Genomic DNA, 27,484 nt, shown 5'->3' on the forward strand with positions numbered 1-27,484 from the left:
TTCCCCTCTTCCCCAAAGCCCCCTTCACCCCATCCATCCACCTCATCCTAGGACGTCCCCTCATGTTCACTCCCTCCACATCTGCCTTCCATACCTCTTTTACTAGTCTTTCTTCACTCATTCTTTCCATGTGTCCAAACCATCCTAATATTCTTTCATCAACCCTATCTCCCAAATCCTTTTTCACCCCTGTTCTCCTCCTCACCTCCTCATTTCTCACTCTATCTAGCCTAGTAACCCCCACCATACTTCTCAGACACCTCATCTCAAACACATTCAAACTCCTTCTCTCTTCTTCTCTTATGTTCCACGTTTCTGCCCCATACAGTGCTGTTGGCACAATCACTCCTTCATACAGTCTCCTCTTCGCATCCATTCCCAAATGTCTATTTCTCATTACACTCTTTAAACCACCAAGGCATTTACTCGCTTCTCTCAATCTACATTCTACCTCCACCTTCACTCCACCTTTTCCTGCTACACTTGCACCCAAGTATCTAAAACTATCCACTTCCTCCAGCCGCTCTCCCTTAATGTTCACTTCCAGTGTACTGCCACTTTCACCCCTTGTACATCTCATCACCTTACTTTTACCCACATTTATCTTTAGCTTTCTTCTATCACATACTCTCCCAAACTCTGCCACCAGCTTCCTCAATCCCTCCTCTGACCCTGCCACAAGCGCAGTGTCGTCCGCAAACAACAGCTGGCTCACCTCCCACTTTTCTCCATTTTCTTTAACCATCTCCAATCCCTGACTCACTACCCTAGCATTCACCTCTCGCACCACCCCATCCATGTATAAGTTGAACAGCCAGGGCGACATAACGCATCCTTGACGAAGTCCCACCTTTACTTCAAACCACTCACTCTCTCCATTTCTAATCCTAACACATGCTCTACTACTCACATAAAAACTCTTGACAGCTCCCAAAAGCTTTCCTCCTATCCCATAAATCTGCATAACGTCCCACAGTGCCTTTCTGTCTACCCTATCATAAGCCTTTTCCAGATCCATAAAAGCCCAAAAAAACATCCTTCCCCTTTCCTATAGCTTTCTCACATATCTGTCTTACCACAAAGATCTGATCTACACAACCTCTACCCGTCCTAAATCCACACTGTTCCTCACCAATTACTCCTTCTGTTCCTCTCCTAATCCTCTCAATTAAGATTCTCCCATAAGCCTTCCCTACTACACTCAACAGGCTAATCCCTCTGAAATTACTACATTCACACTAATTTAAAGATAGTTTAGATAAAATGAGATACGAAGACGGGACCCCACGAGCATAGCTCCCCTTCCTGTAAAATACAACTAGGTAAATACTAGGTAAATACACACACTTCAACTAACGGACGGCTTAGAAGACGTTCTGAAGAAAATTGAAGTTTTGTGGATCCCAACGCAAAGAGAAGTGCCTATTGTATTTACAGGGTGGGGGGAAATTGCTCGTGGGGTAGTAGGAAAGTAGGGAAAGAGGAGAAAGGGAGGGATTGCTGAGGGAAATGGAAGGAAATGAGGAAGGAGTAGACTTGGCCCAGGCAGACAGGCGAAAGGTAAACAAAAGGCCCCCCGATCAGCTGAGCGACGATGAAATGTCTAATAAAAATGTAAAGATTAGAAGTATAGAGAAGAGCAATACAGTAGAAAGTGATGAGAATATTTTCCAGGGATTTAAAGAGGGGGGGGACACAAACCCCCCCACGACTGACAAGACTAGAAGAGAAGGTCGATAAGATGATCGAGGACTTGGAGCATAGGTTCGGTCATGTTAACAATATTCTACAAATGTTTGAAAAATTGGAAGAACTAGAGAAGGCGAACAAAAACTTAACTGATGAAATAGAAAACCTGAAAAGACAGTTAAAAGAAGTAAAGGTGGAGAGTGAGGAATTGAAGAGGAATAGTAAAGAAAACAGAGAGGGATGGAAGTCGATAAAAGAAAACAGTAAAGTTGCATTTACTGATATAATTAAACAGCAAATGAGAGAACAAACTGAAGACTCAGTTATTAAAGTGAGGAGACAGAAGAAGAATATCGTAAGAGACTTAGCTGACAAAAAGAAATGTATAATTATATTAGGAATGGAAGAGAAACATAACCCAGATAGAACCTCAAGAACCAATGAGGAAAATGAAAAAGTAAGCAGTTTACTAAAATTAGTTCAGGATGATGAACCAGAAATTATGAAGGAAATTGAGGAAAAATTCAGGCTCGGAAAGTATAGTACAGATAAGACCAGACCAATTAAGATTAAATTCAGGTCACAAACGACGGCAGAGAATATCTTATCCAAAACAGGGAAACTAGCAACAAGTGAACAATATAAAAAGGTATGGATAAAAAGGGAAATGAATAAAGAGGAAAGAGAGGAAGAAAAGCAGAAAAGACTTGAAGCTAAGAAAAAAAACGAGAGCAGAACGGAGTCAGAGAAAGGGAGATTCTATTGGAGAGTAGTGAATATGAAACTAAGGCAGTTCGACATACAAGAGAAAAACAAAAGGGAAACAGAGAACACAATGGAAGTGGCAGAAAACTAAGAGTGTCTTACACAAATATAGATGGATTAATAACAGGATTGAATGAGCTGAATGATTATTTGAAAGAAAAAGAACCGGACATAATGGGAATTGTAGAAACAAAATTAAAAGGCCCACTACCATCCAACAGTGTAGGACATGATGCATATAATTATTGGATTAAAAACAGAGAAAAAGCAAGGGGGTGGAGTTATGTTCCTGACTAAGAAGGATATAAACGTGAGGGGTGTCATATATGGAAAGAATACAGTAGAGATGATTATGATGGAAGTGGAAGACAGAGATAAGAAGAGCAGAAAATTTGTGATAAATTATGTGCCTCCAAAAACAGCCTCATGGGAGGAGAGTGAACATAAAAGTATGTTAGAGGACACAAAGATAACATTAAATAAAATAATGGAAGATGGAGGAAGAATAGTTATAATGGGCAACTTTAATTGCAAAGAAATCTGCTGGGAAGAAATGACAGTACAGGGTGGAGACGGCTCATGGGGAAATGCTCTACTTGAGATGATTACTGACCATACAATGACACAATGGATACAGGAGAACACCAGGTATAGAAATGAAGAAGAACCATCGAGACTAGACTTAATAATTACATCTGAACCTAGAATAGTGGACAAGATTGAATATAAAACACCAATAAGTAAAAGTGACCACATATTGATTGAACTGGAACTTAATGAAGAAAAATATATGAAAAGAAATGAGCAATATAGAAAAGGAAGAATGATGTATGAAAAAACAAACTTTGATAAAATAAGAGAATTCTTTCAACAAGAAAACTGGGAAGAAATATACAAAGAAGAAACAACAGTGGAAGAGAAATGGAATATTTTGACAAAAATTTACAAAAAAGGAGTGGAAAAGTATGTCCCAAGACAAAAACAAGAAAAAGAATATGTAAAATGCTGGTACAACAAAAGTTATAGGGAGTTAAAAGACAAAAGAGACAAAGCCTGGACCAGATGGAAAAAAGACAGAAGACCTGAAAAATTGAAAATATAACCGGTTATAGAAACGAATATGTACAAACGTGCAGAGAGGAAAAGAGAAAATATGAAAAAGATGTCATAGAAAAGTGTAAAGATTAACCAAAACTATTCTACAGATTTGTAAACAATAAACTGAAAAACAAACAAGACTTGGAGAAATTAAGACAGGAGGGAGTTGAATACACTGAGGAAATAGAAATGGCAGAAATTATGAACAAACATTTTAAATCAGTGTTTACAAGGGAGAACATACAACCTGAAGAGATTGAATGGAAAGAGAAAGTCCCCCCTATGGAAGAAATAGAAGTAACAAAGAATGAAATATTGACACACTTGAGTAATCTTGATGTCAGAAAATCGCATGGACCAGATGATATAGCAAACTGGATTCTGAAAGAATGCAGGAATGAACTGGCCGACAAAATACATAGCATACTAAACAGTTCCTTGAAAGAAGGAAAAGTTCCAGAAGATTGGAAAAAAGCAAATATAGTACCTATATATAAAGGAGGAAATAAAGAACCTACAAACTATAGACCAGTCTCTCTAACAAGTACAATAGCAAAAATTTGTGAAAGAATTATCAAAAGTAGATGGGTAAAATATTTAGAAAAAAAACCAATGTGCTAAATCCAAGGCAATTTGGATTCAGACAAGGACGATCATGCGTCACCAATTTAATATGTTTCTATTCAAGGCTAATAGATATAATACAAGAAAGAGATGGATGGGCGGACTGTGCATTTCTAGACCTAAAGAAAGCTTTTGACAAAGTTCCACATAAGAAGTTACTTAAGAAATTAGAAACTGAAGGAGGAATACAGGGAAAACTACTAAATTGGATGGAAGACTTTTTGCTAGAAAGAAAAATGAGAGTAGTGATAAGAAACCAGCACTCAAAATGGGATGAAGTAATAAGCGGTGTTCCGCAGGGAACAGTTCTGGCCCCAATAATGTTTGCTATATATATTAATGATATGGATGAAGGAATAGAAAGCTATATGAGCTTCTTTGCAGATGATGCAAAACTACTGAAAAGAGTGAAAACTGAAGAAGATTGTGAATCACTACAGAGAGATCTAAATATAGTACAGGAATGGAGTAGGAAGTGGGAGATGGAGTTCAATACAAAAAAGTGTAGTATAATGGAATTTGGAAAAAGCAAAAACAGAATAACAGGAGCATATAAATTGGGAAAAGAAGGAATAAAAAAAGTAGAAAATGAGAAGGACCTGGGAGTCATTGTTATGAATAATATGTCACCTGAGAAACATATAAATAAGATTTTTGGAGAAACTTATAATTTAATAAGAACAATCAAAGTTCCATTTACATACCTAGATAAAGAAATGGTGAAGAAAATCCTAATCACCCTGATAAGACCAAGATTGGAATATGCAGCAATGATATGGTCACCAAGTACAAAAAAATGTATAAAAAAACTTGAAAGAATACAAAGAGCAATTACAAAATTGGCACCAACACTCTCAAAACTATCATATGAAGAGAGACTAGAAAAACTTGAACTACAGACACTAGAGCAAAGAAGAGAGAGGAGATTTGATAGCTATTTACAGAATCATGAAAGGCATAGAAATTACTGACAGAGAGAATCTGATAAAATGGGATGACAGAAATACAAGAGGACACGGAGAGAAAATAAAAAAAGACAGCTATAAAAGAGACTTGAAAAAGAACAGCTTTCCTCACAGAGTAATAGACAGATGGAACAAGTTAGATGAGAAAGTGGTGTGTGCAAAAACAATACATGAATTTAAAAATAGTTTAGATAAAATGAGATATGAAGACGGGACCCCACGAGCATAGCTCCCCTTCCCGTAAAATACAACTAGGTACAACTAGGTAAATACACACTTTCGTCGGATTCACTGCGTGGATTGGAACTCCGAAAAAAAAAAAAATTGTGGATCTCAACTACGAGGGGAGGGGAATTGTCGTGGTGTAGTAAAAAGGTAATGAAAGGGGAGAAGGCGAGGGATTACTGAGGGAAATGGAAGAAAATGAGAAGGGAGACGAACGGGCTCCCCCTGACAGCAGGAAAAATGTAAACAAAAGATCAGCTGACGACACTGGGGAAATCGAAAATATCAGTAAAAGCATTAAGATTAGAAATATAGATAAGAGCAGCACAATGGAAGGTGCAGAATTTTTTTTCCAGGGATTTAATGAGGGGGGGCGAGGATACCAACCTCCCCCGATTGGCAAGACTAGAGGAAAAACTTGAACAAATGACCAAACATTGGGAGAAGAGGTTTGGTAACGTAGCAAAGATTGCGCAAAGAGTTGAAAAACTGGAAGAACTTCAGAAGGTGAACAAAAACTTAACTAAAGAAATAGAAGATTTAAAAAGGCAGTTAAAAGAAGTAAAAGAGGAGAATGAAGAATTAAAAAGGAATAATAAAGACAACAAAGAGGCCATAGCAAAAGAAGCAAAGGGTTGGAAAAAGATCCAAAAAAACAGTAGAGTTGCATTTACTGACATAATTAAACAGCAAATGAAAGAACAAACTGAAGACTCAGTTATTAAAGTGATAAGACAGAAGGACAATATAGTAAGGGACTTAGCAGATAAAAAGAAATGTATCATTATATTAGGAATGGAAGAGAAATATAACCCAAATAGAACCACAAGAATGAATGAGGAAAAAGAAAAAGTAAGCAGATTACTAGAATTACTTCAGGAAGATGAACCTGAAATCATGAAACAAATTGAAGAGATGTATAGACTCGGGAAGTATAGTACAGATAAGACCAGACCAATTAAGATTAAATTCAGGTCACAAACGACGGCAGAGAATATCTTAGCAAAAACAGGGAAACTAGCAGCAAGTGAACAATATAAAAAGGTATGGATAAAAAGAGAAATGAATAAAGAGGAAAGAGAGGAGAAAAAAAGAAAAGACATGAAGCTAAGGAAAAAAACAAGAACAGAACGGAGTCAGAAAAAGAGAAGTTCTATTGGAGAGCAGTGAATATGAAAATAAGGAAATACGACATACTAGAGAAAAACAAAAGGGAAACAGAGAATACAATGGAAGTGGCAGAAAACTAAAAGTGTCTTACACAAATATAGATGGATTAATAACAGGACTAAATGAGCTGAATGATTATCTGAAGGAAAAAGAACCGGACATAATGGGAATTGTAGAAATTAAATTTAAAGGTCCACTACCACCCAACAGTGTAGGCAATGATGCATATAATCATTGGATTAGAAACAGAGAGACAAAGCAAGGGGGTGGAGTTATGTTCCTGACTAAGAAGGATATAAATGTGAGGTGTGTCACATATGGAAAGAATACAGTAGAGATGATTATGATCGAAGTGGAAGACAGAGATAAGAAGAGCAGAAAGTTTGTGATAAATTATGTGCCTCCAAAAACAGCCTCGTGGGAAGAGAGTGAACATTAGGGTATGTTAGAAGACACAAAGATAACATTGAATAAGATAATGGAAGATGGAGAAAGATTAGTTATGATGGGTGACTTTAATTGCAAAGAAGTCTGCTGGGAAGAGATGACAGTAAAGGGTGTAGACGGCTCATGGGGAAATGTTCTACTTGAGATGATTATTGACCATACAATGACACAGTGGATACAGGAGAACAGTAGGTATAGAAATGAAGAAGAACCATCGAGACTAGACCAAATAATCACATCTGAACCTAGAATAGTGGAAAAGATTAAATATAAAACACCAATAAGTAAAAGTGACCACATATTGATTGAACTGTAACTAAATGAGGAAAAATACATGAAAAGAAATGAACAATATAGAAAAGGAAGAATGATATATGAAAAAACAGAATTTGATAAAATAAGAGAATTCTTTTAAAAAGAAAACTGGGAAGAAATATACAAAGAAGAAACAACAGTGGAAGAGAAATGGAATATTTTGACAAAATTTACAAAATAGGAGTGGAAAAGTATGTCCCAAGACAAAAACAAGAAAAAGAATGTATAAAGTGCTGGTACAGCAAAAGTTGTAGAGTTAAAAGACAAAAGAGATAAAGCTTGGACCAAATAGAAGAAATGGAAAAGGCCTGAAAAATGGAAAATATATACTTGTTATAGAAATGAATATGTACAAGTGTGCAGAGAGGAAAAGAGAAAATATGAAAAAGATGTCATAGAAAAATGTAAAGATCAACCAAAATTATTTTACAGATTTGTAAACAACAAACTGAAAAACAAACAAGATTTGGAGAAATTAAGACAAGAAGGAGTTGAATACACAGAAGAAATAGAAATGGCAGAAATTATGAACAAGCATTTTAAATCAGTGTTTACAAGGGAGAACATACAACCTGAAGAGATTGAATGGAAAGAGAAAGTCCCCCCAATGAAAGAAATAGAAGTAACAAAGAATGAAATAATGAAACACTTGAGTAATCTTGATGTCAGAAAATTGCATGGACCAGATGAAATAGCAAACTGGATTTTGAAAGAATGCAGGAATGAACTGGCCGACAAAATACATAGCATAATAAACAGTTCCTTGAAAGAAGGAAAAGTTCCAGAAGATTGGAAAAAAGCAAATATAGTACCTATATATAAAGGAGGAAATAAAGAAGACCCTACCAACTATAGACCAGTCTCTCTAACAAGTACAATAGCAAAAATTTGTGAAAGAATTGTCAAAAGTAGATGGGTAAAATATTTAGAAAAAAAAAACAATGTGCTAAATCCAAGGCAATTTGGATTCAGACAGGGATGATCATGCGTCACCAATTTAATATGTTTCTATTCAAGGCTAATAGATATAATACAAGAAAGAGATGGATGGGCTGATTGTGCATTTCTAGACCTAACATAAAGCTTTTGACAAAGTGCCACACAAGAAGTTACTTAAGAAATTAGAAACTGAAGGATGAATACAGGGCAAACTGCTTAAATGGATGGAAGACTTTTTGCAAGAAAGAAAAATGAGAGTAGTGATAAGAGACAAACACTCAAATTGGGATGAAGTAATAAGTGGTGTTCCATAAGGAACAGTTCTCACCCCAATAATGTTTGCTATATATATTAATGATATGGATGAAGAAATTGAAAGTTATATGAGCTTCTTTGCAGATGATGCAAAACTATTAAAAAAAAGTGAACACAGAAGTAGATTGTGAATCACTACAGAGTGATCTAAATAAAGTCTGGGAATGGAGTAGGAAGTGGGAGATGGAGTTCAATACTAAAAAGTGTAGTATAATGGAATTTGGAAAAAGCAAAAACAGAATAACAGGATCATATAAATTGGGAGAAGAAAGTATAAAACAAGTAGAAAATGAGAAGGACCTGGGAGTCATTGTTATGAATAATATGTCACCTGAGAAACAAATAAATAAAATTTTTGGTGAAACTTATAATTTAATAAGAACAATCAAAGTGGCATTTACATACCTGGATGAAGAAATGGTGAAGAAAATACTAATCACTCTGATAAGACCAAGATTGGAATATGCAGCAACGATGTGGTCACCAAGTATAAAAAAATGTATAAAAAAAACTTGAAAGAATACAAAGAGCAATTACAAAATTGGCACCAACACTCTCAAAACTATCACATGAAGAGAGACTAGCAAAACTTGAGCTACAGACACTAGAGCAAAGAAGAGAGAGAGGAGATTTGATAGCTATTTACAGAGTCATGAAAGGCATAGAAATTATTGATAGAGAGGATCTAATAAAATGGGATGATAGAAATACAAGAGGACACGGAAAGAAAATCAAGAAGGACAGCTATAGAAGAGATGTGAAAAAGAACAGCTTTCGTCACAGAGTAATAGACAGTTGGAACAAGTTAGATGAGAAAGTGGTGTGTGCAAAAACAATACATGAATTTAAAAATAGTTTAGATAAAATGAGATACAAAGACGGGACACGGCGAGCATAGCTCCCCTTCCCATAAAATACAACTAGGTAAATACACAATTTCTAGACCTAAAAAAAGCCTTTGACAAAGTACCACACAAGAAGTTGCTTAAGAAATTAGAAACTGAAGGAGGAATACAGGGCAAACTGCTTAAATGGATGGAAGACTTTTTGCAAGAAAGAAAAATGAGAGTAGTGATAAGAGACAAACACTCAAATAAGGATGAAGTAGTAAGTGGTGTTCCACAAGGAACAGTTCTCACCCCAATAATGTTTGCTATATATATCTATATATATTAATGATATGGATGAAGAAATTGAAAGTTATATGAGCTTCTTTGCAGATGATGCAAAACTATTAAAAAAAGTGAACACAGAAGTAGATTGTGAATCACTACAGAGTGATCTAAATAAAGTCTGGGAATGGAGTAGGAAGTGGGAGATGGAGTTCAATACTAAAAAGTGTAGTATAATGGAATTTGGATAAAGCAAAACCAGAATAACAGGATCATATAAATTGGGAGAAGAAAGTATAAAAAAAAGTTGAAAATGAGAAGGACCTGGGAGTCATTGTTATGAATAATATGTCACCTGAGAAACAAATAAATAAGATTTTTGGTGAAACTTATAATTTAATAAGAACAATCAAAGTGGCATTTACATACCTGGATGAAGAAATGGTGAAGAAAATACTAATCACTCTGATAAGACCAAGATTGGAATATGCAGCAATGATGTGGTCACCAAGTACAAAAAAATGTATTAAAAAACTTGAAAGAATACAAAGAGCAATTACAAAATTGGCACCAACACTCTCAAAACTATCATATGAAGAGAGACTAGCAAAACTTGAGCTACAGACACTAGAGCAAAGAAGAGAGAGAGGAGATTTGATAGCTATTTACAGAATCATGAAAGGCATAGAAATTATTGATAGAGAGGATCTAATAAAATGGGATGATAGAAATACAAGAGGACACAGAAAGAAAATCAAGAAAGACAGCTATAGAAGAGATGTGAAAAAGAACAGCTTTCCTCACAGAGTAATAGACAGCTGGAACAAGTTAGATGAGAAAGTAGTGTGTGCAAAAACAATACATGAATTTAAAAATAGTTTAGATAAAATGAGATACAAAGACGGGACACCACGAGCATAGCTCCCCTTCCCGTAAAATACAACTAGGTAAATACAACTAGGTAGGTAAATACACACTTTCGTTGGATGGATGCCAAAGATTGGAGTTCTGAAGAAAAAGTGAAATTTTTGTCGATATCAATGCAAAGGAAGTACCTTATTGTATTTACAGGGAAGGGGATAGTTCGTGGTGTAGTGGGAAAGTGAGGAAAAAGGAGAAGAGGAGGGATTACTGAGGGAAATGGAAGGAAATGAGGAAGGGGACGACTTGGTCCAGGAGGCCAGGCGTCTTGTAAACAAGAGAAGGACTGATGATTTTGGTGAAATGTAAAGATTAGAAATATAGATAAGAGCAGCACAATGGAAGGTAAGGATAATAATTTCCAGGGATTTAATGAGGGGGGGGGAGATATCAACCTACCCCGATTACAAAACTAGAGGAAAAATTGAACAAATGACCGAACATTGGGAGATTAGGTTCCGTAACATGCAAAGATTGCGCAGAGAGTTGAAAAATTGGAAGAACTAGAGAAGGTGAAAAAAGAAATTAACCAAAGAAATAGAAGAATTAAAAAGACGGTGAAAAGAAGTGAAAGAGGAGAATGAAGAATTAAAAAGGAATAATAAAGACAACAAAGAGGCCATAGCAAGAGAAGCAAAGGGTTGGAAAAAAATCCAAGAAAACAGTAAAGTTGCATTTACTGACATAATTAAACAGCAAATGAAAGAACAAATTGAAGACTCAGTTATTAAAGTGATGAGACAAAAGGAGAATATAGTAAGAGACCTAGCAGATAAAAAGAAATGTATCATTATGTTAGGAATGGAAGAGAAACATAACCTAAATAGAACCACAAGACTCAAAGAGGAAAAAGAAAAAGTAAGCAGTTTACTAGAATTAGTTCAGGAAGATGAACCTGAAATCATGAAACAAATTGAACGTATAGTACAGATAAGACCAAACCAATTAAGATTAAATTCAGGTCACAAACAATGGTAGAGAATATCTTAGCAAAAGCAGGGAAACTAGCAGCAAGTGAACAATATAAAAAGGTATGGATAAAAAGAGAAATGAATAAAGAGGAAAGAGAGGAGGAAAAAATGAAAAGACATGAAGCTAAGGAAAAAAAACAACAAGAGAACAGAGTCAGAAAAAGAGAAGTTCTATTGGAGAGTAGTGAATATGAAAGTAAGGAAATATGACATACTAGAGAAAAACAAAAAGGAAACAGAGAATACAATGGAAGTGGCAGAAAACTAAAAGTGTCTTACACAAATATAGATGGATTAATAACAGGATTGAATGAGCTGAATGATTATCTGAAGGAAAAAGAACCGGACATAATGGGAATTGTAAAAACAAAATTAAAAGGTCCACTACCACCCAACAGTGTAGGACATGATGCATATAATTATTGGATTAGAAACAGAGAGACAAAACAAGGGGGTGGAGTTATGTTCCTGACTAAGAAAAATATAAACGTGAGGTGTGTCACATATGGAAAGAATACAGTAGAGATGATTATGATCGAAGTGGAAGACAGAGATAAGAAGAGCAGAAAGTTTGTGATAAATTATGTGCCTCCAAAAACAGCCTCATAGGAAGAGAGTGAACATAAAAGTATGTTAGAAGACACAAGGATAACATTAAATAAGATAATGGAAGATGGAGGAAGAATAGTTATGATGGGCAACTTTAATTGCAAAGAAGTCTGCTGGGAAGAGATGACAGTAAAGGGTGTAGACGGCTCATGGGGAAATGTTCTACTTGAGATGATTATTGACCATACAATGACACAGTGGATACAAGAGAACAGTAGGTATAGAAATGAAGAAGAACCATCGAGACTAGACCTAGTAATCACATCTGAACCTAGAATAGTGGAAAAGATTAAATATAAAACACCAATAAGTAAAAGTGACCACATATTGATTGAACTGGAACTAAATGAGGAAAAATGCATGAAAAGAAATGAACAATATAGAAAAGGAAGAATGATATATGAAAAAACAAACTTTAATAAAATAAGAGAATAAGTTCAAAAAGAAAACTGGTAAGGAATATACAAAGAAGAAACAACAGTGGAAGAGAAATGGAATATTTTGACAAAAATTTATAAAAAAAAAAGAAGGGGAAAAGTATGTCTCAAGACAAAAACAAGAAAAAGAATATGTAAACTGCTGGTACAACAAAAGTTGTAGGGAGTTAAAAGACAAAAGAGAAAAAGCCTGGACCAAATTGAAGAAATATAAAAGACTGGAAAAATGTAAAATATATACTTGTTATAGAAATGAATATGTACAAGTGTGCAGAGAAGAAAAGAGAAAATATGAAAAAGATTTCATAGAAAAATGTAAAGATCAACCAAAATTATTTTACAGATTTGTAAACAACAAACTGAAAAACAAAGAAGATTTAGAGAAATTAAGTCAGGGGTATTGGCTGCTTGTTGTTGTGGCAAAGTAGCATGCAGTTGATACTTTAGGGTCTATATGGGGCGCCCCTACGGACCAGAGCCACACATCATTTTGTCTATGATAGAGGAAAATTCTGTTCATAGAGAAGTGATGACACTTTTATACTATGACTGTCCCTCCATTATGCTGTCCCTCAACCCCTTGTTGGTGTCCTTTACCATTTCTCTGAGTATTCTTTTTCTGTGGTGGGGGAATTCCCTGTAGTGGGGAAAAAGAATACTGCCACCAAGTATTCCCATTTGGATCGTAAGAGGCGAGAAGAAAGGGATGGGGATTGGGACTAGGCATCCTTCTCCTTGTAGCCCCACAGGGGACATTCCTAAAAGAAAAAGTAAAGGCATAAGAGGGTTTGGGAGTTTTCGGACCAGCACCCTAAGGTTTGGGTCTTTTAATGTGCGTGGATGTGGTACAGATGAGAGTAAAAGGGAAGAGATAGGCAGTATGTTTGTGAGAAGAAAGATTGTTGTTGTTGTTGTTGTCGTTCCCTAGACTGTGTGTCCGAGCAGTCCCGTCTCCCCAAGGAATGCCATAGCCGAAACTGGGTTTTCCCACAAATCCTTTATAGAGCGTATGTTGTGTTGTTTGTGTGCATGATTGTGTATAATGCAGTCTTCCATTATGTGTTGTATGGTATGGGGTGAAGTGTTACATCCTGGGCAGCTGTTCACAATGCGGTCATCCAGCCTCTTCTGGTAGCTTAGAAGTGCTGGGTGGTGACCGCACCGCAGTCTGGCCAAGTGGACTCTGTCCTTTCGTGGGAGAGAGGATTCAGAAGGGTGGATATCAGGGGGTCTGGCATGCAGCAGTGTGTTGTCTTTCAGTGTGTTAATGGAGCAGTGAGTGATATGATTATGAATATGTTTCCGGAGGCTGGTATTTGGTTGTTGTGGAGGAAGAGAAGAGAGTATCTGTGTATGATAAAGGTCTTTGGGTGTTGTTTTAATGTTTGTTGGTGTGTGTGGGTGTTCTGCTATGTAGTGTAGTGGGTGTAATGTGTTTGTGGTGGCTGCGGCAAGTGTTTGTGTGCCTCTCATGTCGAGGTGGTCCTTGACTTTGAGGACTTTTGTTTCATGGTGTAAATCGTCTGTAGGTGTTGTATTTGTGCAGCCTGTAATTGTTTTTAGGGCTTTGTTTTGTATGATTTGAAGGGTGTTGTGGTGTGTCTCACTGAGATTAGGAGCCCATGCAGGACTCGCATAATTCAACACTGAGCGTATGCATTGTTTGTATATTGTTATATTGGTTTCTTTGTTTTGTCCAAATGTTGTTCCAGTGATTGACTTAAGTGCGTTAAGTCTGGGTGTGCATTTGTTTTTTATGTTTGTGATGTGTTGTTTGAAAGACATGGATGTATCGTATGTTACACCAAGAATTTTCGGTGTGTTTGTGTGTGGTATTAGAGTGTTGTTGATGTAGAGATGAGGTATTTATTTGTGTTCTTTTGTCCAGTTTGTGAGAAGTGTTGCTGTAGATTTGGTTGGAGCTATTTTGAATCTGTTTGTGATGAACCATGTGTTGAGTGTGTCAAGGTATGGTTGGATTCTTGCTGCAGCTTTGTCTGTGTTACGATGTGTGCATGTGATTGTTATGTCGTCTGTGTAGGAAGAGATTTGTATTTCTGAGGTGTCTGGCATGGGTAAGTCATGCATGTATAGATTAAATAGTGTGGGGGATAGAACTGAGCCCTGTGGTACTCCGTTCTTAATGCTTCAGATGTGCGATGATTGGCCATTATATGACACGTAAGCATTCCTACCTGCCAGATAATTGGCCAGCCATCTTTTGCTGTTATTGTGCATGTCTGTGTTATATATTTTATTTGTTAGGTTGTGGTGTGGGATAGCATCAAAAGCTTTACTAATGTCTAATGTTATAAGAAGTGTTCTTTGGTGGGGCCTATCTGAATTGATGCCATCTAAAATTCTTTGTGTGAGGTTTGTCAGAAGAGTGTTTGTGGAGTGTAGTGGCCTAAAACCATGTGAGTCAGCAAGGGGAATATGTGGTGTGACAAGTTTAAGTATTAGGCGTTCAATGACTTTAGAGGGGGTGCAGAGAAGTGTGATTGGGCGGTGCAATGTTGGGATTGTTGGGTCTTTGTTCGGTTTTGGAATGGTGATTATTTTACCATGCTTCCAGATGTCGGGTATAGTGTTGTGTGAATAGCTGTAGTTTGCAATGTTTGTGAGTGCGTGTATACCTTGTGGTCCAATGTGTTTTCGGTGGATGTTGCTTATGTTATCAGGGCCACAGGCAGATGAGTGCTTGAGACTATGTATTATGAGTTTTGTCTGACTGTCTATGAAGGGTATATAGTCTGAGTCTGTGGGAAAGTCTTTCTTACGTCAAATGGTGCGTCGGTCATCAGGGTGAGAAGTGAGATGGCTTCTCTGTGCAAAATGACGTATGAGTGCGTTTGCTTGTTGTCTGAGGGTAGATTATCTGTTGTTGTGATTATTGCTGCGTGAGAGCGTGTAGTGTTACTGTTGGATAGTGTAATGCTGTTGAGTGTTTTGTACAATTTGCTGGTGTTTGTTTTGTGATCAAGTGTATTGATAAAGTTTTGCCAATTTTGTGTTTTTTGTTCATGTATTTTATTGGCAATCACAGTGTTTAGTGTTTGTATTTGGTCTGCTATGTTTTGAGGGATAGGTGTGGGGGTACCGTGTTTAAGTGTGTCACGTTGTCTGATGAGGCTTTGGATTTCTGGTGTGAAGTTGGGGTTGTGTGATTTTCTGTTGCCTCTAGGGATGTATCTCTTGTCTGCATTTTGTATGATTGTATTAAAAGTGTGCACAGCATTGTTTATGTTTGTGATTGGTGTACTGTTAAGTGATTCAAAATGTTGTTCTATCTCTTCAATAAAAGCTTCCCAGTTAGCTCTCTTGTAATTGCTGTAAGTGTGTCTGTGGCCAACTGGGGTGCATCTTGTTTTGGTGGTGATGATGATTGGAAGGTGGTCAGAACCAAGGGTTCCGACCACTCTCCATGATGTTGTTGGGGTTAGGCAGGGGGAGCAAAAGGTGATATCAGGAGAGGAGGGAGTGTAGAGGGCTTGGTGTGGGATATGTGTATGATTATGTGTGTTGTTCATGATAGTCAATGAGTCAAACTGAGTCTGTATATCAAGCCCTCTGTCTGTGTCAGGGTTGTTGACATACCAGGCAGACGACTTGGCGTTGAAGTCTCCACCCATGATCAGGTTGGGGATTGAGGCTAGTTGGCTAAAATGAGGCCTGAAGGTGTCTGGAACTGTGGGGGATGATTGGGGGGGAATGTACATGTTAACTATTGTCAGTGTTGATTTGTTGCCTGTGCGGATTCGAATGGATTGGATTTCTGTTGTGTTATCTGTGGTAGGGAGGAGAATTTTAGTTGTGGCACTTGTGTCCACAAAACAGATGGAGTGGTGGATCAGGGTGATGAGTCCACCGCCATAGCCGTCAGTCCGGTCTTGTCTGATGGTGGTGTAATTATGAAATGATGGTGTTTTGTGTGAGTGTCTTAGTTTTGTTTCTTGTAAAATCGCAATGTGTATGTTGTGTTGTTTAAGAAAGTGTTCAAGTTCATGTTTTTTCGTGTTAATACCATCAATGTTGTGTTGTAATATGTTGATGTTGTGTGTTTTGTATGTGTTGTATGTTGCCGTTTGGGGTTGAGGTTGGGGTGGTAGTGGGGAAGGTGTAGGATCTGGGTCAGAGGGGGGGAAAGGAGAGATCGGGGACAAAGGAAGGGGAGTACTAATCGGGGGTAAGGGCAGAGGGAAATTGGGAGTGGGTGAGGGTGCTGGCTGTGGTTGGGGAGGTGGGAGTGGGGTTGGAGGGCAGGTAGAACATGTCCAAGTGTTTGTGTATTGGTTTGTGTCTGCAAGTGTTGTACAAGTGAGATGGGCCCAGTTTTTGCACATATTGCACTGAACTGAGCCCTTTGTCTATCTGCTCGAAGTAATGGGTTTAGAGCATGTTGGGCATGTGTATTTTGTGGTGGGCCCAGGATTGCTCTCTACATCTCCAGCTAAAAGTAGAAGAAGAGGGGTGATCGCCGGAAAATCACCCCTCGGTGCAGAAAAAACGTAATATTGCATGTTGGGAAAAAGGATTGTGGTACCCCCCAAGGTAGGCGTAGCTCCTCTTGGGGATCGGTGCCACCTGCGTAGAGCCGGTGGCCAGGGGTGGTTGCTGCCGTTTGGCCCCCAACTCTTGGGGTTGGGGGGTGGTTCCATGACGTAGACGCTGCAGCTCCAGGACCGTGAGAAGAAAGATAGATGTGTTGGCTTTGAGTGAAACTAAGTTGAAAGGGAAGGGTGAGTGTAAATTTGGGAGTGTAAGTGGGAGGTTATCAGGAGTGAAGAGAGGGAAGGGGTGGCTATTCTAGTAAGTGAAGAGATAGGTAAATGTGTAGTGGAGTGGAAGGTTTCCTCAAGGATAATGTGGATGAAGGTGAAACTGGGAAAGGAGATGTGGGTCTTTGTAAGTGCATATGGGCCTGGCAGTGAGAAGAGTGTAGAAGAAAGGGAGGCCTTTTGGATAGATTTAAATGAGTGCATAGAGGATTTAGGGAGAAATGTCAATGTAATAGCACTGGGAGACCTTAATGCTAGGGTAAGAAATGATCCAATTGATGGAGTGGTTGGGAAATGTGGAGTTCCAGGAAAGAATCATAGTGGAGAGTTGATGGTGGAGATGTGTCTAGAAAGAGAGTTGATGATAGCAAATACAGTGTTTCGGAAGAAAGTCAAGCATAAGTACACATGGGAGAGGGTGGTGGAGGGAAGGGTGGTGGATAGAGCGTTGATGGAATATGTAGTGGTAAATAGGATTATGATAAGAAGAGTTAAGGATGTACATGTGCTAAGGGGAGAGGGTGGGGGAATACCAGATAATTTTTTGGTGGAAGGTAAGTTGAGAGTGGAGGATAGATGGAGAAAGAGGAAAGGAACAAAAGGTAAGAAGGTTCTTAGAGTGAACTCTTTGAATGAAAAGGAAAAGGAGAAGGAGTACGAAAAGAAGCTGAAGGAGGAGTGGGAGGGAGTGAAGGATAGAGTGGAGCTAGGTGTGGAGGAGGAATAGGGATGGTTCAAGGAGGGAGTTATAAAGTGTGCAAGGATGGTGTGTGGAACAAGAAGGACAGGAGGAAATGGAAGGAAGGGTAGTGAATGGTGGGGTGAGGAAACAAAGAAGGTTGTAGAAGAGAAGAAGCGAGCTTTCACAGATTGGTTACAAAATAGGATGAGGGAGTCATATGAAAGGTACAAAGAAAAGAAAAGAGAAGTAAAGCAAAAGGTAAAGGAGGGAAAGAGGAGAGCAGATGTGAAATGGGGTAAGAGTATGGCAGAAAATTTTGAAAGTAAAAAAAAGATGTTTTGTAAAGAAATTAAGAGAGGAAGAGGAGGCGAATTAAGTAGAGGAGAAAAGGTAAAAGGTGCAGATGGAGAGATGATAATGGAAGAGAAGGAAATGAGGGGAAGATGGGCAGAATATTTTAGGGAGTTGCTAAATGTGAAGCAGGATAGTGAGGGAAAGATAGTTGCAGTGGGAAATGCAAAGAAAATGAGAGTGATGAGTGAGGAAAATGGAGGAGAAATAAGGAAGGATGAAGTGAAGGCAGTTGTTAAGATGATGAAAGCAGGTAAGGCACCTGGTCTGGATGGATGCCATGCAGAATGTCTGAAAAAAGGAGGTACAGTGATGGTGGACTGGCTGGTGAGGTTATTTAATGTTTGCTGGAGAGAGGGTAGAGTGTCGGAGGACTGGAGGAGTGCCTGTATAGTTCTTCTTTACAAGGAAAAAGGGGACAAGTGTGAATGTAGTAGTTTCAGAGGGATTAGCTTGTTAAGTGTAGTTGGGAAGGCTTATGGGAGGATCTTGATTGAGAGGATTAGGAGAGGAACAGAAGGAGTAATTGGTGAGGAACAGTGTGGATTTAGGACGGGTAGAGGTTGTGTAGATCAGATCTTTGTGGTAAGACAGATATGTGAGAAAGCTATAGGAAAGGGGAAGGATGTTTTTTGGGCTTTTATGGATCTGGAAAAGGCTTACGATAGGGTAGACAGAAAGGCACTGTGGGAGATTATGCAGATATACGGGATAGGAGGAAAGCTTCTGGGAGCTGTCAAGTGTTTTTATGAGAGTAGTAGAGCTTGTGTCAGGATTAGAAATGGAGAGAGTGAGTGGTTCGAGGTAAAGGTGGGACTTCGTCAAGGATGCGTTATGTTCAACTTATACATGGATGGGGTAGTGCGAGAGGTAAATGCAAGGGTAGTGGGTCAGGGATTGGAGATGGTTAAAGAAAATGGAGAAAAGTGGGAGATGAGCCAGCTATTGTTTGCAGACAACACTGCACTTGTGGCAGGATCGGAGGAGGGATTGAGGAAGTTGGTGACAGAGTTTGGGAGAGTCTGTGATAGAAGAAAGCTAAAGATAAATGTGGGTAAAAGTAAGGTGATGAGATGTACAAGGGGTGAAAGTGGCAGTAGACTGGAAGTGAGCATTAAGGGAGAGCAACTGGAGGAAGTGGATAGTTTTAGATAGTTGGGTGCAAATGTGGCAGGAAAAGGTGGAGTTAAGGTGGAGGTAGAATGTAGATTGAGAGAAGCGAGTAAATGCCATGGTGGATTAAAGAGTGCAATGAGGAATAGACATTTGGGAATAGATGCTAAGAGGAGACTGTATGAAGAAGTGATTGTGCCAACAGCACTGTATGGAGCAGAAACATGGAACATAAGAGAGGGAGAGAGAAGGATTTTGAATGTGTTTGAGATGAGGTGTCTGAGATAGGGTTGATGAAAGAATATTAGGATGGTTTGGACACATGGAAAGAATGAGTGCAGAAAGACTAGTAAAAGAGGTATGGAAGGCAGATGTGGAGGGAGTGAACATGATGGGATGTCCTAGGATGAGGTAGATGGATGGGGTGAAGGGGGCTTTGGGGAAGAGGGGAATGTCTGTTGAGGAAGGACGGGAGAGGACAGAAGATGGGGGTGAATGGAGAATGGTTGTATATGGAGGATGTTGTGATGCATGAGGTAGAATGGGCGGGGGGATGGCGGGTGAGGTAGTATGTGTGAGCAAAATTTGATGCAGCCCAAAGGGATTTCTCCCCATCTCCTTTTATGCAATGGGGGGACGGAGAGGGGGGGACGCGGAATTTATGAAGCAGCCTTGCTGTGGATGTGCTGTGTCTTGCGATACTGCTTCTCACCCAGGGCAGTGGACAAGGTGCAGGGATGACCCGTCATCCAGGAGGTGCTAAGATAAGAGGGAGGGTGGAGGGGTGTGGAGTGTGTTCAGGGATGGAATGTGTGGGAATGATTTTATGCCTTTTCCTTTTTGGCTACCTCCCTTGTAAGGGGGAAAAAGCCTTGGTATATATATGTATGTAAGGAAAGGAGGAGTTGAATACACAGAGGAAATAGAAATGGCAAAAATTATGAACAAGCATTTTAAATCAGTGTTTACAAGGGAGAGCATACAACCTGAAGAGATCGAATGGAAAGAGAAAGTCCCCCCTATGAAAGAAATAGAAGTAACAAAGAATGAAATAATGAAACACTTGAGTAATCTTGATGTCAGAAAATTGCATGGACCAGATGAAATAGCAAACTGGATTTTGAAAGAATGCAGGAATGAACTGGCAGACAAAATACATAGTATAAACAGTTCCTTAAAAGAAGGAATAGTTCCAAAGGATTGGAAAAAAGCAATTATAGTACCTGTATATAAAGGGGGAAATAAAGAAGACCCTATATATATATATATATATATATATATATATATATATATATATATATATATATATATATATATATATATATGTATATATATATATATATATATATATATATATATATATATATATATATATATGGATTTACCTAGTTGTATTTTACAGGAAGGGGAGCTATGCTCGTTGTGTCCCGTTTTTGTATCTCATTTTATCTAAACTATTTTTAAATTCATGTATTGTTTTTGCACACACCACTTTCTCATCTAACTTGTTCCAACTGTCTATTACTCTGTGAGGAAAGCTGTTCTTTTTCAGATCTCTTCTATAGCTGTCCTTCTTGATTTTCTCTCCGTGTCCTCTTGTATATCTATCATCCCATTTTATTAGATCCTCTCTATCAATAATTTCTATGCCTTTCATGATCCTTTAAATAGCTATCAAATCTCCTCTCTCTCTTCTTTGCTCTAGTGTCTGTAGCTCAAGTTTTGCTAGTCTCTCTTCATATGATAGTTTTGAGAGTGTTGGTGCCAATTTTGTAATTGCTCTTTGTATTCTTTCAAGTTTTGTTATACATTTTTTTGTACCTGGTGACCACATTGTTGCTGCATATTCCAATCTTGGTCTTATCAGAGTGATTAGAATTTTCTTCACCATTTCTTCATCCAGGTATGAAAATGCCACTTTGATTGTTCTTATTAAATTATAAATTTCTCCAAAAATCTTATTTATATGTTTCTCAGGTGACATATTATTCATAATAATGACTCCCAGGTCCTTCTCATTTTCAACTTTTTTTTATTCCTTTGTCTCCCAATTTATATGATCCTGTTATTCTGTTTTGCTTTTTCCAAATTCCATTATACTACACTTTTTAGTGTTGAATTCCATCTCCCACTTCCTACTCCATTCCCGTACTTTATTTAGATCACTCTGTAGTGACTCACAATCTTCTTCCGTGTTAACTTTTTTTAATAGTTTTGCATCATCTGCAAAGCTCATATAACTTTCAATTTCTTCATCCATATCATTAATGTATATAGCAAACATTATTGGGGCAAGAACTGTTCCTTGTGGAACACCACTTATTACTTCATCCCAATTTGAGTGTTTGTCTCTTATCACTACTCTCATTTTTCTTTCTTGCAAAAAGTCTTCCATCCATTTAAGCTGGTTGCCCTGTATTCCTCCTTCAGTTTCTAATTTCTTAAGTAACTTCTTGTGTGGTACTTTGTCAAAAGCTTTTTTTAGGTCTAGAAATGCACAATCAGCCCATCCATCTCTTTCTTGTATTATATTTATTAGCCTTGAATAGAAACATATTTAATTGGTGACACATGATCATCCTTGTCTGAATCCAAATTGCCTTGGATTTAGCACATTGTTTTTTTTTCTAAATATTTTACCCATCTACTTTTGATAATTCTTTCACAAATTTTTGCTATTGTACTTGTTAGAGAGACTAGTCTATAGTTGGTAGGGTCTTCTCTATTTCCCCCTTTATATATAGGTACTATATTTGCTTTTTTCCAATCTTCTGGAACTATTCCTTCTTTCAAGGAACTGTTTATTATACTATGTATTTTGTCTGCCAGTTCATTCCTGCATTCTTTCAAAATCCAGTTTGCTATTTCATCTGGTCCATGCAATTTCCTGACATCAAGATTACTCAAGTGTTTCATTAGTTCATTTTTTGTTACTTCTATTTCTTTCATAGGGGGGACTTTCTCTTTCCATTCGATCTCCCCAGGTTGTATGTTCTCCCTTGTAAACACTGATTTAAAATGCTTGTTCATAATTTCTGCCATTTCTATTTCTTCTGTGTATTCAACTCCTTCTTGTCTTAATTTCTCCAAATCTTGTTTGTTTTTCAGTTTGTTGTTTACAAATCTGTAAAATAGTTTTGGTTGATCTTTACATTTTTGTATGACATCTTTTTCATATTTTCTCTTTTCCTCTTGGCATGCTTGTAGATATTCATTTATATTGTTCATTTCTTTTCATGTATTTCTCCTCATTTAGTTCCAGTTCAATCAATATGTGGTCACTTTTACTTATTTGTGTCTTATATTCAATCTTTTCTTCAATTTTAGGTTCAGATGTGATTATTAAGTCTAGTCTCAATGGTTCTTCTTAATTTCTATACCTAGTGTTCTCTTGTATCCATTGTGTCATTGTATGGTCAATAATCATCTCGAGTAGAACATTTCCCCATGAGTCGTCTCCACCCTTTACTGTCATCTCTTCCCAGCAGACTTCTTTGCAGTTAAAGTCACCCATTATAACTATTCTTCCTCCATCTTCCATTATCTTATTTAATGATATCCTTGTGTCTTCTAACATACTTTTATGTTCACTCTCTTCCCACAAGGCTGTTTTTGGAGGCACATAGTTTATTACAAACTTTCTGCTCTTCTTATCTCTGTTTTCCACTTCAATCATAATCATCTCTACTGTATTCCTTCCATATATGACACACCTCACATTTATATCCTTCTTAGTCAGGAACATAACTCCACCCCCTTGTTTTGTCTCTCTGTTTCTAATCCAATAATTATATGCATCATGTCCTACACTGTTGGGTGGTAGTGGACCTTTTAATTTTGTTTTTACAATTCCCATTATGTCTGGTTCTTTTTCCTTCAGATAATCATTCAGCTCATTCAATCCTGTTATTAAGCTATCTATATTTGTGTAAGACACTTTTAATTTTTTGCTTCTCCCATTGTATTTTCTGTTTCCCTTTTGTTTTTCTCTAGTATGTCCCATTTCCTTGCTTTCATATTCACTACTCTCCAATAGAATTTATCTTTTTCTGACTCTGTTCTCTTGTCGTTTTTTTCCTTAGCTTCTTGTCTTTTCATTTTTTCCTCCTCTCTTTCCTCTTTATTCATTTCTCTTTTTATCCATACCTTTTTATATTGTTCACTTGCTGCTAGTTTCCCTATTTTTGCTAAGATATTCTCTGCTGTCGTTTGTGACCTGAATTTAATCTTAATTGGTTTGGTCTTATCTGTACTATACTTCCCGAGTCTATACATCTCTTCAATTTGTTTCATGATTTCAGGTTCATCTTCCTGAACTAATTCTAGTAAACTGCCTACTTTTTCTTTTTCCTCTTTGATTCTTGTGGTTCTATTTAGGCTATACATCTCTTCCATTCCTAATATAGTTATACATTTCTTTTTATCTGCTAAGTCTCTTACTATATACTCCTTTTGTCTCATCACTTTAATAACTGAGTCTTCAGTTTGTTCTTTCATTTGCTGTTTTATTATGTCAGTAAATGCAACCTTACTGTTTTCTTGGATTTTTTTCCAACCCTGTGCTTCTTTTGCTATGGCCTCTTTATTGTCTTTATTTTTCCTTTTTAATTCCTCATTCTCCTCTTTTACTTCTTTTAACTGTCTTTTTAATTCTTCTATTTCTTTAGTTAAGTTTTTTTTTTTTTCACCTTCTCTAGTTCTTCCAATTTTTCAACTCTCTGCTCAATCTTTGCTATGTTATCGAACCTACTCTCCCAATGTTCGGTAATTTTTTTCAAGTTTTTCCTCTAGTCTTGCTAATCGGGGGAGGTTGGTATCCTCCCCCCCTCATTAAATCCCTGGAAATTATTATCATCACCTTCCATTGTGCTGCTCTTATCTATATTTCTAATCTTTACATTTTTGTTAATCCCTTCTCCAAAATCCTCAGTCCTCCGCTTGTTTACAAGACGCCTGGCCTCCTGGACCAAGTCCTCCCCTTCCTCATTTCCTTCCATTTCCCTCAGTAATCCCTCCCCTTCTCCTTTTTCTCACCTTCCCACTACACCATGAGCTTTCCCCTTCCCTGTAAATACAATAAGGTACTTCCTTGATGTTGAGATCCACGTAAAATTTGATTTTTCTTCGGAACTCCAATCTTCGCTGTGCATCCGACGAAAGTGTGTATTTACCTACCCAGTTGTATTTACCTAGTTGTACATTACGGGAAGGGGAGCTATGCTCACGGTGTCCCGTCTTCATATCTCATTTTATCTGAACTATTTTTAAATTCATGTATTGTTTTTGCACACACTACTTTCTCATCTAACTTGTTCCAACTGTCTATTACTCTATGAGGAAAGCTGTTTTTCAGATCTCTTCTATAGCTGTCTTTCTTGATTTTCTTTCTGTGTCCTCTTGTATTTCTATCATCCCATTTTATTAGATCCTCTCTATCAATAATTTCTATGCCTTTCATGATTCTTTAAATAGCTATCAAATCTCCTCTCTCTCTTCTTTGCTCTAGTGTCTGTAGCTCAAGTTTTGCTTGTCTCTCTTCATATGATAGTTTTGAGAGTGTTGGTGCCAATTTTGTAATTGCTCTTTGTATTCTTTCAAGTTTTTTTTATACATTTTTTTATACTTGGTGACCACATCATTGCTGCATATTCCAATCTTGGTCTTATCAGAGTAGAAATGTATTTTGCACTACATATCCTAAATGCCCTAAGGAAAAAGCCTATTACTACTCCTCTCTTGGTCCTTATATCATGGTGGGAGTAGAAATGAATTAAATCATTTTTGTTGGTGGGCTTTCTATACACTTTGAATTCAAGTTGGTTACCGTACTTAAAGATGTGTGTGTCCAGGAAAGGAAGAGAATCGTGGATTTCTTCCTCTAGGGAAAACTGAATGGTGGGCTCCACTTCGTTTAAGGCCGTCTGCAAGCGCTGAAGATTGAAACGCCTGGGTGTTACGAGTAAGATATCGTCCACATATCGCAGCCAGGTCACATGCTCGGGAACGATGTTGGCAAAGGGTCCTGTTTCTAGAAATTCCATAAATAAATTGGCCAGGACTGCACTTAACGGAGAGCCCATGGCCATGCCAAATTTCTGGTGGAAGAAACTGTCCTGGAATTTGAAATAATTAAATTCAACACAAAGTTTTATCAAATCGACAAAATGGTTGGGGGGCAGGGGGAAGTCGATTTTCTCCTTCTCGATTCTATCCTTAAGCTGTATTACCTTATCCGAGGGGACACATGTGAAGAGACTTTTCACGTCCAGGCTGGCCAACTTCTTGTTTCTGGCGGAGATATCTCGGATTCTGTCTAGTAGGTCCCCTGAGTGTCTGAGATGAGCTCCACTGATGGTTCCCAGGAGGGGGGACAGATATCTGGCCAACGTACCTACTAATCTGTGGGGAGCACTCCCTATCCCTGATGTTATAGGTCTCATTGGAATATCATTTTTGTGTGTTTTGGGCAGACCATACATCGTAGCTGTGCGTGGGAGATTTGGCAATAAGTGAAGGAGCTTTTTACCTAAAATTTCCAGAATTTCTTTTAGATAATTGCAGACAGCAGGCCGCTAAGATTCGGGAAAGCCGTAGGCAGCAGGACAGCACAACAAGACGTCTTGTGTTGCCAACCGGCAACGTTGCCACCAACCTGACACGTCTTTAGAACCACCAACTTGGAAATAGTGTGCCAGACAAGCAGAACGATAAAAGACATCACGAAGACGGAAATACACAACAACCAGACACCGGGCACCAAAGCCGGTGTTTATCGTATTCCATGTTCAGGATGTGATAAAGTTTACATCGGAGAAACGTCACGCGACCTGAATACACGAATACACGAACACCGTTACAACGTCAGACATGATGTCACCACCAATGCATGTGTGACACATAGAAACAAGGAAAACCATCTTATGGACTGGAAGAATGCAGAGCTGCTGACACGGGAACCAGACAAAATCCGCAGGAAGTGTTTAGAAGCAGCAATCATTCAAGGAACGAACACTATTGAGCAAAACAGGGGCATGTTTAACATCTCGCCTCACATTATTCCCCTAATACCCATGGCCAGCAAAATATTAAATATCTAAACCACCCCTTTATGGACATTTCGCCCACGGACGTTTGGGCCAGCATTCTCATCCTTTCCCAGTGTCCATTCCCCCCCCCTTCTCCTCCTCCTCCTCTTCCTTCCCCCCCTTTTCTCTCCCCGTTCCCTCCTTTCCCCTTATTTAATCTCAAGCATTTGTATCTCAACTTGTACTTGAAAAAGCTGTAATAAGCGAAACGTCGTACAAATAAAGACTCCGTCCTCATATGGTGTTTATCTCGTCAACCTCTTTCCAATCTGAATATTTTTCTCTGAGCACTACTCTCATCTTCCTACCAGTCAGGAAGTCCTCCATCCATTTTAGTAGGTTCCCTTGTATTCCATTTTTTTTTAGTAATTTTCTGTGTGGTACTTTGTCAAAGGCTTTTTGCAAGTCTAGGAATGCACAATCAGCCCATCCATTTCTTTCTTGCACTATGTCTATTAGCCTTGAGTAGAAGCATATTAAGTTTGTGGTGCATGATCTTCCTTGCCTGAACCCGAATTGTCTTGGGTTTAATATGTTGTTGTCTTCCAGATGTTTTACCCATCTATTCTTGATGATTTTCTCACAAATTTTGGCTATAGTGCTTGTTAGTGATACTGGTCTATAGTTGGTGGTTTCCTCCTTGTTTCCTCCTTTATATATTGGTACAATGTTAGCATTTTTCCAGTCATTAGGTATCTTTCCTTCTTTGAGTGAGCTATTTATTATGATGTGTATTTTGTCCGTTAGTTCTTCTTTGCATTCCTTTAGAATCCAATTTGCAATACCATCCGGGCCATGTGATTTTCTGACGTCCAGTTTTGATAGATGTTCTGATATTTCTTTTTGTGATGTTGTAAACTCACTCATCTGGGG

At 38.0% G+C, this 27,484-nt stretch overlaps 1 protein-coding gene across 2 annotated transcripts in view; it reads left to right on the forward strand.

Moving 5' to 3' along the window:
* The window catches only part of LOC143035845 (uncharacterized), a 181,943-nt gene that overhangs the window by 110,005 nt on the left and 44,454 nt on the right, over positions 1 to 27,484 (forward strand). The gene's annotated exons all lie outside the window — the stretch shown is intronic.

Source organism: Oratosquilla oratoria, chromosome 19 (assembly GCF_046742065.1).
Source record: "Oratosquilla oratoria isolate Oo_2021 chromosome 19, ASM4674206v1, whole genome shotgun sequence".
NCBI classification, from domain to species: domain Eukaryota; kingdom Metazoa; phylum Arthropoda; class Malacostraca; order Stomatopoda; family Squillidae; genus Oratosquilla; species Oratosquilla oratoria.